This window comes from Mirounga angustirostris, unplaced genomic scaffold (genome assembly GCF_029215605.1).
Source record: "Mirounga angustirostris isolate CCGP_5_RB_7025 unplaced genomic scaffold, mMirAng1.0.hap1 SCAF_1, whole genome shotgun sequence".
NCBI lineage: Eukaryota > Metazoa > Chordata > Mammalia > Carnivora > Phocidae > Mirounga > Mirounga angustirostris.
In genome coordinates, this window is record NW_026991709.1 from 34,941,762 (window position 1) to 34,957,073 (window position 15,312).

Consider the following 15,312-nt stretch of genomic DNA (forward strand, 5'->3'; position numbering starts at 1 on the left):
ACTCTGAAACAGAAAAATCAGAACAGCTCAGGCAAATGGTTAATGGAGTAAATGTCCCTGTTATCAGGCCATACTTATTAGCCATTGTTATTATTTTGGATTACATCAAGTGGCCAAGATAAAATATGTTCACTGAAAGTGCCTAATTTAACTAGATTGTCTTTATTAACAAGGCCCTATTAAGTGGTTTCAGCTGTAATAACATTTGAGTTCCATTAGGTTTTGAAGTGATTTAGAAATTCAAATTATTTTTAAAAATTAGATGTCAGGGTAGTGGATAATTAGTAAATACTAGGTTGAAGTTGTAAATTTATACTGAGTAGTGGAATTGAACAGAAACACTGGGTGTTGTTGAACTACAAACATGGAGCTGAGAAAACACTTTTAAAGCCACTTGTTTTTTGGCATGTGCAATAGAAGATATTTAAGCATTTAAAAATATTATGTTCCTTTTAGTAAGATAGAAATGCAACAATTAAGCTAATTTTGTTCCTTTTAAAGGCTGGAAAGATGATAGGTATTTTACTTGTATGCCTACATATGGAAGCTGTTAATTACTTTCAATAAACAATTTTACCACTAAATTTTTAAAATCATGCCCAATGTAAAAAGGAAAAAAATAAATGCATAAATGAAATATCAAGTGTACTCTTTGAAAAAGACAATTATGTGAGATGATGGACATGTTCATTAAGTAGTTAGGAGGAATCCTTAACGATGTATACATATAGCAAAACACAACAATGTACATTTTAATTATCTGACAATTTCATATGTCAATTACACCTCAATAAAAATGAAATTTTAAAAAAGAAAAGGAAAGGAAAAAAAAAACTAAGATATTTGCTCTGAAGTCTTCTATTCAATATTATAATGTAACAAGGAAAGAGAAATAAATAAAAGCCATTAAGATTGGGTAAAAGGAGTAAAATTATCTTTATTCTCAAAAAGTCATCTATGTAGAAATCCTAGGGAATGAGCAAAAAACAAAACAAAACAATAACAACAACAACAAAACTCTGCTAAAATAAGCATTTTAGTATTAATATAGTATAAGCTAATAATTTTACAAGATAAAATATCAATATATAAAAAATAATTTTTTATATACTAGCAGCATATACTCAAAAACTTAAATAAATAATTCAATAAAATTACATCTGCATCAAAAATATGAAATACTTTAGAATAAACATGATAAAATTGTAAACTTATACATTGAAAACTGCAAAATATTTCTTGGAGAAACGAAAGAATATCTAAATAAATAGAGATGCACACCACATTTATGGATCAGAAGATTCAATATTGCTCAACTGTCAATTTTCTCTAAATTAATGTTTAGTCTCATAGCTGTCTAAATCAAGATCCCATTAGGCATTTTTGTAGAAATTGATAACTGGACTCTAATATTTATGTAGAAATGTAAGGACCTAGAATAGCTAAAACAACTTTGAATAAAAGAACAAAGGAAGAAGATTTACTTTACCTGATTTCAAGATTCATCATAAAGGCAACCATACTTCAGAAATAGTTATCTAGTATTTAATCCAGAGGTTGCTATACAAATTGCTTTTGCAATCTATATCTACATCTCAAGCAAGAGCCACAATTTTGCTAATTAGTATAACAAGTGTTAGAAATGAACTTTCAATTATTTGTGAAATGAATGGGATCCCACATATGTGCATGACTGAAATAACTAGAGACACTCGCCACACTGCATGAAAGGAACAAATAATTCTGCTAGGCAAATAGCATGTATCTTTAAAGATGATATTCCAAACTAAATTCCCAGTTTTCTTTGGCTGCAAATGTGGAAGATGCTGCATACCTGATGTCAATTATAAATGTAATAAAAATCTTCCTTTTAGAGCATTGGATAGTCTACCATAAATAAATCTTTAATGCAAGGTAGTGGTCAGAGCAACTAAAATGATCAAAAGCTAACTTCGTCTGGTATATAGAACAAGATATACTATTATTTCTTTATATATTATTATTTCTTTAAACTTGCTTGCTAATATTGTTTGAATGTTTGGTAAAAATAAATGTGGCAAACTTTGGTCTGAAGTGTATTTTAATTATAATTTAGCAGTAAGATTTTGGTAGGGTGTGAGCAATCTTTATCTGCCTTAAATTTTTCATTGACAACAGTAGCTTACACAAAAAGCCCAAGAATTGTGTTTAACCCAACTGGTCCTCAAGTAAGTAAATAACACCTTTTAAAACACTGTAATATATTGGAATCCTCAGCAGTGTTTATTCAAATTATGCAGGTTTTATCACCTTTACTTAATGTTTCCAGGCAGCTATTCATTTTGAAACTTCAAATTTCTTACATATATATCTGCACAGAAGAGCCCTGATATAGCAAGGTATCTTCATTATTATTGTTGTCATTATTATTTTTTAAACATTGTCAGGAATAGCAGCAAAAAAATAGAAAAGAACTCTTTCAAGATGAAGTTGCAAGCATCTTCTGTTTTCTATGAGTAGATCTTTAACTTTGTAGCTCATCAAGTGTTTGTTCTTTGAGAAAGCTTTTGAGATATCATTTAAGTGTCTGAAATTTAAACATTAATGAAGAATCTTCTTAAGAAATGGAGTTCTGTTTAGCAATAAAAATTAGTTTCCTACTTTTAAGCAATTCTCCCTCTGTAGATTACGTTCCTATTATATACATGTGTTCTTAAATATGGAATCATACCTCCTCTCCCCAAACCTGCCATGATTGTGTATGATCAAATGCTATTCAGTGTTCTGTGGTGCTGTTACCTGAGCCATCATATGGGGGGGCTAGCAGAAGACGTAGAGTCATACCTTCTCCTCACCTAATGCCTGGAGCAAACTGAATAGAAGCAGAACAAAGCTTGATGCAGTGCAATATGGACTGTTCTGTTAAGTCTCATATGTGAAGTTATTTCATATCCAATATAACCCACCCTTTGCAAATCTTTGAGACTGGACTTTGAATTTTTAATTTCCTTTTAAAACCATACTCTTGAGGCTGGAAAGTGGTATTTACTGTCTCCTGAAAATTTCTTGGGATCCAAAACAAATCCTCTAGTACTAGGGCATTAGTACCTTGATAGTAGGACTATGTTCCTGGGAAGGTGAAGAGTTGACTTTCTCTCTAAACCTTAGAGTGACAGGTTCTTGAACCATGACAGGAGGAGGGGATGCCCAGGCCTTTCCTCACTATGAATGGGAACGCTGACCTGATGGGATTGTTTTCCCTCTACCACAATGAAGCGAGCCAGGAGCTGGGTTATAAATTGCATGCCTTTGGAAAATGCTGTAGAAGGGATTGGGCCTTTGAACTCTTAAGGAAGTCCTATTGAATGTGACATTTAAAAATATCTGTGTTGTAATTCACCTGTGTTTTTTCTAAGCTTTCAGTGAAATGTGTAGTACTGAAAGAAGCTGAGGGTCAGGTCTGTACCCATGGTTGGAAATTAAGTGCCATAGGGAAGATCAGGATCAGATTGAGGGAAGTCATGCCCTGAGACTGCAGGAGGCGACTGCAGAAGAAAGGAGCATAGCTTACAGGCATACTAATGGCAAGCGACATTTGAGCTTGTGGGACAGTATGGGACAGCTTATGTGCTTTCACTCCAATGTCTTAGGAAGCTTTACTTACACACAGGTTTTCTCATCTCACTGTCAAGTTTTAAAAAGCTCTTATTTAACAATATCTTATTAGGCCTTTATCTTAAAGAAATAATGGGAAAGACTGTGTGTTCGAAAATACTTGCTTAAGTACTGATTACAGTTGTGCATAGTGGAAGAAATCAAACTGTCCAATAATGGGAAATTAGGGAAATAATAATGAATTTACTTGATAGTTACCTGATTTACTTAGGTAGAAAGCCAAAGCACTGTAGTCCAAGATAAAAATATTTTGTAAGTTAGGAATTTTTATTTTTGAAAGGAGAGTTTGTTAAAACAAATTCAACTTTCTATGGCCAGAGACTGTGTTACTTTACTGTATAATGATAATATCAGTTTGATGTCATCTTTAAGGAAGAACATATTTATGCCCAAATATTTATATTTGACACTGTGATCCAACACTGGCCCAGTGCAGTATTATAAGGTAGAGGGCATGTATCTTCAGGAGTTCTAAGCCTGTCGGTTCTTTTTTCTTCTCCCTATTTCCAGCCCTTCCCTGTGGTGACCTTCATTTCTCTTTCTTTATTCTCCTTGTCAGTGTCTACTCCCAGGAGATCTGAGGGAAAAAAAAAAGTTTCATTCATCTTTTAAACTATGTAAGGAATTAACTCTTTCTGGAAGATGAACATTTCAAAAAGTACACAAGCCTAGGGCGCCTGGGTGGCTCAGTTGGTTAAGCGACTGCCTTCGGCTTGGTCATGATCCTGGAGTCCCAGGATCGAGTCCCGCATCGGGCTCCCTGCTCGGCGGGGGTCTGCTCCTCCCTCTGACCCTCCTCCCTCTTATGTGCTCTCTCTCTCTCATTCTCTCTCTCAAATAAATAAATAAAATCTTTAAAAAAAAAAGAGCTAAAATTAAAAACACTAACAACCTTAAATGTTGGTGAGCATGTAGAGCAACTAATTCTTATATACTGATGATAGAAGTATAAAATGGTTCAATCACATGGAAAAAAAAAAAAGATTTTAGGGGCGCCTGGGTGGCTCAGCTGGTTAAGCGACTGCCTTCGGCTCAGGTCATGATCCTGGAGTCCCTGGATCGAGTCCCACATCGGACTCCCTGCTCAGCAGGGAGTCTGCTTCTCCCTCTGACCCTCCTCCCTCTCATGCTCTCTGTCTCTCATTGTCTCTCTCGCAAATAAATAAAAAAATCTTAAAAAAAAAAATCTTTATTAAAAAAAAAAAAAAGTACACAGGCCTAACTTTCAGTAAAAATTTGACCACTGTCAATATGCCAGGTAGATTTGGTCTGGAGGGTAATAAGTAACATTATGAGAATCAGGCCAGGGCTTAAAATCAAGGGGCATCCCTCTTGAAGGGGAGAGAAAGATTTATTTTATCATTCAGTTCACTTCTGGTCTCTTCCTACCACAGGGATGGTACTGGTTGGTAATAAGAGCAAATGAGGCAAACACACAAAGCTAACTGGGAAAATGTGGTTGTTTATTAAAAAAATTAAACTGGAGGGAGCAAGAAAGTGATAGACCATAATGACATCATTTGGAATACTGAAATCACACCATGCCTGTCCACCTCATTTCTCTTTCCCAGTCATCATAATCATTATCGTCATAGATAAAATGTATACACTATTTACTATATGTAAATCACAAGATTAAGTACCTTTTGTGAATATTTCAATGAAATTGCATAACAATCCAGGGAGAAAGGTTCTACTATTCTCTGTTTATGGATGAGAAAATAGAAGTTTAGAGAGGAAAGTTGTCACCGATTGGATTTCCCAGGAAACACCCTCCGGTGGAGTTTGGTATCCCAAGTATTTAAACTGTGTTCTTGGACCAATACCTACGGAAGGGAAGGGAAAAAAGCAGAAGTAGGGAGAGAGAGAAGGTGAGCTGCTGTGAAGGTCTAAAGACTCTTGGGAGTTTCCTGGGGCTCTGGGGCTATGATGTTACTTCAAAGATGTCCTGTTGCTGCAAACGGTTCTTTATAGCCCACTTACTCAGTGTTTAGATGTCGGCCACCTAGGGGAGAGGGTGTGGCTTTAGACAGGGTAGATTTTTCACTTGAGGCAATCCTTAAAAGTAAAGACAACCAACAGAATGGGAGAAGATATTTGCAAATGACATATCAGATAAAGGGCTAGTATCCAAAATCTACAAAGAACTTATTAAACTCAACACCCAAAGAACAAATGATCCAATCAAGAAAGGGGAAGCCTCTCTGCTCCTCCCCATTGGACAGACAGCCGCATCTTCTGGTGCAGTGCCAGCCGCGTTCCTGAGACAGGATGGTGAAGGTTGGAGTGAACGGATTTGGCCGTATTGGGTGCCTGGTCACCAGGGCTGCTTTTAACTCTGGCAAAGTGGATATTGTCACCATCAATGACTGCTTCATTGACCTCAACTACATGGTCTACATGTTCCAGTATGATTCTAGCCATGGCAAATTCCACGGCACAGTCAAGGCTGAGAACGGGAAGCTTGTCATCAATGGAAAGTATCTCCATCTTCCAGGAGCAAGATCCCACCAACATCAAATGGGGTGATGCTGGTGCTGAGTATGTTGTGGAGTCCACTGGGGTCTTCACCACCATGGAGAAGGCTGGGGCTCACTTGAAGGGCGGGGCCAAGAGGGTCATCATCTCTGCTCCTTCTGCTGATGCCCCCATGTTCGTGATGGGTGTGAACCATGAGAAGTATGACAATTCCCTGAAGACTGTCAGCAATGCCTCCTGCACCATCAACTGCTTGGCTCCTTTGGCCAAGGTCATCCATGACAACTTCAGCATCCTGGAGGGACTCATGACCACTGTCCATGCCATCACTGTCACCCAGAAGACTGTGGACGGCTCCTCTGGGAAGCTGTGGCAGGACGGCCGAGGGGCTGCTCAGAACATCATCCCTGCTTCTACTGGTGCTGCCAAGGCTGTGGTCAAAGTCATCCCTGAACTGAACGGGAAGCTCACTGGCATGGCCTTCCGTGTCCCTACCCCCAATGTATCTGTGGAGGATCTGACCTGCCGCCTGGAGAAAGCTGCTAAATACGACGACATCAAGAAGGTGGTGAAGTAGGCATCAGAGTGCCCCCTCAAGGGCATCCTGGGGTACACTGAGGACCAGGTTGTCTCCTGTGACTTTAACAGTGACACCCACTCCTCCACCTTCGATGCTGGGGCTGGCATTGCTCTCAACGACCACTTTGTCAAGCTCATTTCCTGGTATGACAATGAATTTGGCTAAAGCAACTGGGTGGTGGACCTTATGGTCCACATGGCCTCCAAGGAGTAAGAGCCCCTTGGACCACCAGCCCCACTGAGAGCAAGAGGAAGAGAAAGGCCCTCAGCTGCTGGGGAGTTCCTGCCCCAATTTATCCCCCAAGACACTGAGAATCTCCCAACCTCCACCGTGTCTATCCCAAACCCCCTGAAGAAGGGGACCTCACTGATAAGAGGAATTCGTAATCTCAGGAAACAAACTGAGGGTTGCTGGAGTGGTAGAGGGTGGGAGGGATGGGGTGGCTGGGTGATAGACATTGGGGAGGGTGTGTGCTATGGTGAGCGCTGTGAATTGTGTAAGACTGTTGAATCACAGACCTGTACCTCTGAAACAAATAGTACATTATATGTTAAAAAAAAAAGAAAAAAAGAAAAAAAGAAGAAGATAGCAGGAGGGGAAGAAGGAAGGGGGGAAATCGGAGGGGGAGACGAACCATGAGAGACGATGGACTCTGAAAAACAAACAGGGTTCTAGAGGGGAGGGGGGGGATGGGTTAGCCTGGTGCTGGGTATTAAAGAGGGCACATTCTGCATGGAGCACTGGGTGTTGTACGCAAACAATGAATCATGGAACACTACATCAAAAACTAATGATGTAATGTATGGTGATTAACATAACATAATAATAAAAGTAAAAAAAAAAGTACTAACGATTAAAGGCTACTGCCAGTGGCACTCTCCACTGGGGACTCAAGCCCTTCAGCAATGGGGATCTGGGTGGTGCATCATGGTGTCTACCACACAGTGACTAGTTCAGGATATCACAAGAGGAGCCACGGCACTAATCTTGGGAGTCTAATTCCACACCTGGATCTCAATCATTAACATTCTGTTGCTTTTCAGCCTATTCAGAATTGTGTTCTTGTACTTGCAGCTGGAAGAGTCCTGTGTAATATGACATTACTCTATTCTTTTTTAACCTTTGTTATTGGTCCTTGTGTTATAAATTCTTTAAAAATATATATGTATATAAATATGAGTTTTGTGTAAGGAAATGTAATTGTGATAATTTTGCTAAGGTAATAAGTTTACTTCCCAAATCCAAAACCAATATCCACATTTTAGAGGTGGCATTCCTCTTCTCCCTCCCAAAAGGAATCAGAATTGAAACAATGTCTCGTGGAACCATCATCATTTCCCCTATGACACTTTTGTCATCAAGTGATTGTACATTTATTTGTTAGACTGTTTGGAAACATTTAACAACAATTTATTAAATGGGTGAATAAATTAATGAATTTTTAGGAACTATGCTGTTTTCATATATTGTTTCCCCTCATCTAGAAGAGTAAAAGTTTTCGGACTTTTGATGTAAGGGTTAAATGTGGCAATTTAAATTTTAGCTATTATTTCTCAAGTCTTTTTTTTTTTTTAAGTTCATATTCTTAACTCTGTTTAGCAGAAAGATAATGCATTAGTTGAAGACTAGTTGAGTACTTCTTTTTTTATTTGAGTAAATGAATTTGTTTATAAAACAAAAGAAAAAGTATTCTATAAGAAATAGCATTTGAAAGTAATAAAAATTCTTTATACTTGCTGTAAAGAAGACTGGTAAAATAAGGATATGTGGATTAGACCCAAAACAAAAATCTTTTTTCTGGGTACACAGACATTGGATTCTTAGTTAACAATTTTCAAAAAAACTGGTTGTCTGGGGGCGCCTGGGTGGCTCAGTCGTTAAGCGTCTGCCTTCGGCTCAGGTCATGATCCTGGGGTCCTGGGATGGAGCCCTGATCGGCTCCCTGCTCCACGGGAAGCCTGCTTCTCCCTCTCCCATTCCCCCTGCTTGTATTCCCTCTCTCGCTGTGTCTCTCTCTGTCAAATAAATAAATAAAATCTTTAAAAAAATTGATTGTCTGTTATGATATCTCAAGTTTAAGTCTAGAATAACTTGAGATATATGGGATGCATGAAAAAGGTTTAAATTTTTTAGGAGTAACTACAGAATCTTGCTAAAGCCATTATACCTCCGTCGGGGTAAAAGATGTCTTCAAACTACTGATTTTTGAATATAGTTATCTTAATCATTTGGACTCCTGTATTATTAGGAAAATAATAGGGGAAAAAAGAAATTACTGAAGCATAACTGGTGCTAGAAGAAATTTTAAAGAAGTAGGTGCTTTGCAAATTGGACTATAGTTGGCAATCTGATCTCTATATAAATAGATGGATACAGAAAGCTTTTAAAGGTCAATGCAATGAGATATATAAAATTGGAAATGCTGAATTCCATTGAGGCAAAATCAAAAACTTAGAAAGACAAAACTGAGCCAAAACTGAAAAAGAATGGGCTTAAAGCTAATGAGGTAAGAGGAAGTACTTTTTTTTTAAAGAAAAAATGGAAAAATGACATTCTTGAAAACAAAAAAGGGTGTATAAGCTGTGAATGTACTCATATAACCATTTTGCCTGTAAAAACATCATTTATTCACCAAAGATTAAATTTTTATAAGTTCAAGGAACACATAGCACATAAGGTAATAAAAATAATAGTATTTTTTAAATATAAAAACTGTTAATGTAATATGTATTTAAATTGCCTGACCCATAATAGAGAACTTTTCACATTCTAATGCCTGGACCTTTTGTTTACCAAGGACATTTAATTTTCAGCCATCTGGTGAGTTCAAAGTTACCTGGGTTAAGCTTAAAATTTACTCAGACCAAATAAACTAACTGGCTTGAAGACAGAGGAAGAAAATAAGGAAAAGTTTTCCATAGTAGGTTCCTAGCTATAGGTTCCTACTTAGATTAGGAGAAAGTATTCATTTTTCTTTCCCAGAAATATTCATAAAAATATTTTGAGTCAGAGCAGTAATTGATCATGTTATTTTCCAGGCTGACTTATTTAGGAGTAATTTTACATCATCCATTCTTTGATACTCAATCTTAATTTAAAAAATAAATAAAAAATAACAAGCAAGTAAACAAACCCCTCAAAGTATATTCATAGTGTATGATGTTCCAATGTTGTAATTTTTATTTTAGTCTTAGTAGACAGTTTATATCTTATTTTTCTCAATTGATAGCCTAAATTGTTATTAATATTTTGAAAAAATGGAAAAATTTTCTGATACCATTTCTTACATGTTTCAATGGAAATTTCACCCACAGCACAAGAATAACCTTATCCTATATATCACCTTCTTGATCTCTTTGTTCCATCTGTTATTTCCTAATCTTTTTTATTACCTGACACAGAATTATTCAGTCCTCTTTTCCTCTTGCCTTCTGTCATCTGGTTCGTTCTCTTTATCCACCTAATAGAGTTGTTTCCCAGAAATCTGCCCTAAGACTAGTCTCTTCTTCAACAAAACTCTCACCCTTTGCAATCTCAGAACAGTTTGTGAGGTAAGCAATACTTCCCTATCCTTACATATTCAACTATTTTACCCAATCATACCGTCTTTCTGAAGTTCTATCCAACATTTGAAGGTCTTCATTGGAAATATTCATTTTGAATCTTGCTAACAACTTACATTAATGCACTTGTCACTGAATTAACTATCTTTCTCTCAATCCTATTTTTTTCAATGCTCTCCATTTATATTAGTAGACTCATACATTTTTTCCATATTATATTTTCTTTATTTTTACATGGGACATGAAATCTGTATAAATATGTATTGTTTTGATAGGTTTAAATACAGCAGACAGTCTTGGTCAGAAGATCAATTAATAGATCTGAAGGTGAAATGAACAGAAGACAGTTTGGGCTTTGTATGTGCTTAGCTTGGGGGAATGTTTTGGAGACTTTACAGAAAGAAAGGAAATTTGAACATATGGTAGATATGTTTTTATCATCTATAATAAATTGCATAATGGATTTTATAATACATTATTTTTGCATTTTTGAAAGAATAAAGATATGTAAAAGGCTTTCAAATCCTTGTTAGATGTTAAACTGATTGGCATTCCTTTGAATTTTATACTAAGCTCAGACTAGACTGCAGGGAGGTAGGCTTTATTGGGATTACATGCACTTGGCTCACATTTCTCTCATATTTTTACCAAACTTCCTTAAACTTAGAATTTCTATCATTATATTTTCCCCAGGATATTTAGCCTTTAATATTTGTTGAGTAAAAAATAAATGAATGATTGCAGATTCACGTAACCTCCTCACAGTCAAAGCCTATTATATTTTCCTCAAAGCTTCCTCTTTTAATTTGAAATGTATTTCAGTGTCTGTATCTGTTTACTAACCTAAATTGTGAGTTCATCCAAATTTATTAACTTCTGTCCTCTTATAAATGTCTTTCCATATACTTCATGTGACATTTCTCATGAGTGACTTCAATTCACCTGTCATTTCAGTCTACTTTCTTTTTTTAAATATGTAAGCCCTTATTCTTTAATTATGTGCCTTTATGAAAAAAGACACAAGACAATTTGAACCAGCTCACCTATTATAGAACGCTTGACTAGGACCTGGGATGACTTTCCCGCCTCTTCCTCCCTCTTTCCTAGTGGATGACTTCAATCTTGATAGAGGTGAAAATATTTGAAGCATGGATACATTTCTAAGAGTTTTTATAACTAGACTAAAGATTACTGGATTGAAGTTGTGACTCACTCAACTTCAAAGCAACACTAAAAATAGTCTCATTAGATATCTGGAGTACAGAAATAGACTAAATCATGATTAAGAATAAGTGGCAATAGCTTTCCTCTCTAAGAACAAGAAACTTGGGAAAGAACATCAGCTGATTTCCATTTGATAAACTTGGCTTTTGCACAAGTTCTAATAATAGCAAGCAGAACATCCAATTCAACTTGTTCTCATTCTTTGACACAATGGCTTTCAAAATTTTTTGACTTATGTACTCAAGTATATTCATTTGTAATACATGAATTGAACTTGCACACACACACACACACAAAGTGAAACAAAAGTGTCATGAATCCATATGTACTCTAATTCATTTTATTATGTATTCTATGTTTAGCATACTACAATTATTAGTAGTAATATCAGTAGCATTTACTAATAAATATATTTCGCAGGCTTGAAAAGGTTATGAACAACAGTGAAAAACACTGCCATAGCAGAGAACATTTAATTAACTGGTTTTAGCAGCACATGGGATAAAGGACAGGCACAAAGGGAAGCTAGGATAGGCAAGAGTATATCAACATGATGTCTTTCCTTGAGATACTACATATCTATGTGAAATTGTACTTTCTAGCTTTTATAGGGAATTTTTAAATAAGCAAATTTTAAGATAGAAAATCCTTATCTTTACTGCAAAAATCATCATCCCCAGTAGGACAGTTATACATTTGGAAAATATTTCACACTTTGCAGTGTGAAAAATTGGCAAACTATATTTTGCTTCACATTTCCTAGTAGTATCTGACTTCATGAAGTACTTCTACAGATATGAAAAAAGATAAAATTGCATTGGATAAAACCTAGTTGTTAACTTTTTAAAGTCTTTAAAATGTATACTTTAAAAACATGTTCTTATATCAGACTGGAAAGTGTGATGTCTGGTATTCAAAAATTCATTGTAGAATTCTAAATTTACATTAATAAAGATCCATTTTTTAGGAGAAAATGGATTTACTCAACCACTTTTTTAAAAAGGCATTATAATTCATCAGGTATTGTTACATTCTGTCTCCAACATTTAGTAGTAAAGAAGGCAGCGATTATCAGATTCACAAGTTGATTAGTGTCTTTAAGATGTATAAACTGTATTAAAGATTTTTTTCTGATAATTATATTCTAGAATTTAGTTCAAGTTAGTTAGTTTCCACTTCTGATTGATTGAAGGAGACCATCACCACATGTAAGTAAAAAGAGTTTTGTTTTGATTTCATTACATTCTAATGTTTCTGAGTGGCCACATCATCAAAATGGCTGTATCATAATGGATGTACCAAAATAAACTGATGCTTATTCAGGATGTGAGAATGCCTAAAAGTGAGAATCATGCTGAGACTTAAAGTAATTGTAAACCTAGTCCTTATTTCATGAATCTACTGGTCACTGAAGTATGCTTTTGAAAATAATAGCCATCCATCCATCCATCCATCCATCCTTTAATAAATATCGATTGAATATATTCTATGTCTCAGTGTGTTATGTGCTGGATATTTAACAATAATGGGGCATGTAAGATCCCTGTCTTACGTTTTTGTTTGTATATTTGTTTTTACTCCCTTTGTCTAGGGATCATATTCATTTTATATGGAAAATAATTTTCTTATCATTGATTTTCACTGGTTGCCAACTCGTATATACCTTTTGTTCAGCTGTTTCCTTTAATTTTAGTCAGTACCTAGGCTAAAATTATAGATGAGATTCAACATTCCTTTCAAATCTAGGTGAAGCCATGCTAGTATTCAATAATCTTCATGAAAATACAAAAACCGCTGTGAGAAAACGGGGGCAACGAGAAGTGTACTCAGGCAGGAATCGGTAATCAACTGTCCTTCCTCATTCAGATTTTTATTTTCCTGAGCACTTCTCTATCAAATCATACAAGACATTTTTTTTCTTTATTTTTTAAGAGGGGAAGCTATTTACTTATAAATTTCTTATAATTATTTTCTGTTGTCTGAAGCCATAGTCACCTGCCAGTTTTATATTACCTGCTTCTAAGGTTTGATGTTAAATTTTAATTCATTAAATCCTGGCTGCCTGGTCTATCTCTGTCAGTGTGGGAAGGAAACTTTCAGGTTTATGTTTACATCAAAATCTTGACTTAAAAATATATAATTATTCTTTATTAATAAGTTATATACAAACCGATGCTGATGTATGTGTCACACAAGATATCCAAGGCACCGTGAGAGATGGGTGAGATTTTCACAATACATAGGGAATGAGAGTGATACTTCCATTCTTCGTTTGCTTTAAATATGTTTCTATGTATTATGGTTTTCCTGTATCTGATTAAGTGGTATTTAAGGTTATATTATGTATTTTTAATGAAATTATCATCATAACGTGTTGATATTGTCTAAAATAATTCCTCTGGAGAAGTAACAGGTTGAATCAACTGAGTTGAACAGGACACTAGCAGAACTAACATTTCACTTAGATTATGAATTCAGCCAGTATGTTAATATACATTCTAAAAAGACAATGTGATCTGACAAAAATTTATCTCCAAAATTGCAGTTTTCATGAGAGTTTGTGAATATTTTTTACAAGCACAGAAGTTTCTTTAAGAGTAAATAGAATTCTAGCTGATGGTAACATCATGTATAGCTGCATATTTTAAGATATTACTTAGCTTCTCTGTATGTAATAATTTTATTTTCTAAATTTGTCATATTATAATGTACATGATACAATTTATAATGATACAGTTTAATTTTACTTGAATAATTATATATATAGTGTATGTGTAAACATTTTGTACTGAAATTGTTGGCAATTAAAATTTTTGACAAATAGCCCCTAATTCTTTGAAATGTTTTTCACAACCCTTAGTGATCTGGTTCTATTCTACCAATATAATCACAGGGCAAACTGTTGGCTCCAGACAAACAAAATAATTTTTTCTCTATTTGTTCGTGTTCTCCTTCCAATTGAATTATTCAATCTTCTATATATTATTTTATTGTAAGACTTTGGTGATCAGTAATTCATCTTTATAATCACCCTTAATTACTTCATTACATTTTGGTCTATTCTTAATTCCTATAGCAAGGAGTATATACAGAGTCCTATGTCTTGCATTGTTGTTTTTTAATCTTCCCAACCAGGTTGTAAACTCCTTGAAGTTAGAAAATAACTAAAAAACAAACAAAAAAATGTTAAAAAGTGGTCTGAGAAGAAACAGAACAGGAAACAAGCTAAAGTAAGAGAAAAATTCTCAAAATTCAAGGGGGAATATAAAGTTGCTCTTACAGTTTGATAATACATTTCAAAATTAGGGTACAATCATGTGACAACAACTTGAAAATTAACTTCATTGTACCGTTTGTAAATTTAAATCCAATTTCAGAGTCAATAAAGGAAAACATTCTCTTATTCAGACTATATGCCACAAAAATGATTTTCCGTACTTAACTATATTAAGATATCCTGGAAAATTTATCTTGATGTCAGCTGTCTAAATAAATAAGTAAAATCTCTTATAGTGAAGTCTTTTCTTTCCTCAAAACAGCTTCATTGAAAGTCAAGTTCACTATAGCTTAATATGATGCAAATAACTTCAGACTTTCAGACTTTTCTTGTAATGTTTTGGTGATTATGATTATTAGAATTTGTAAGAACAGAACTGACTTTCCTTGTGTATTAGAATGTTTCAATTTAATTCACTAATCTTGTAGTCATCATCCCCTTGGTTCATGGCTTCCTCTTTTAGAAAATATTCATGCTAAAAACTTGAAACACATATGTTCCTCAAAGCCCTAAATTTTCAGGTAATGAGAGTATTA

General features: G+C 35.0%; 1 pseudogene; it reads left to right on the forward strand.

The window, feature by feature from the left end:
• Nucleotides 1-5,897: 5,897 nt before the first annotated feature.
• Nucleotides 5,898-6,943, forward strand: LOC123834496 (glyceraldehyde-3-phosphate dehydrogenase-like; annotated as a pseudogene).
• Nucleotides 6,944-15,312: the final 8,369 nt, after the last annotated feature.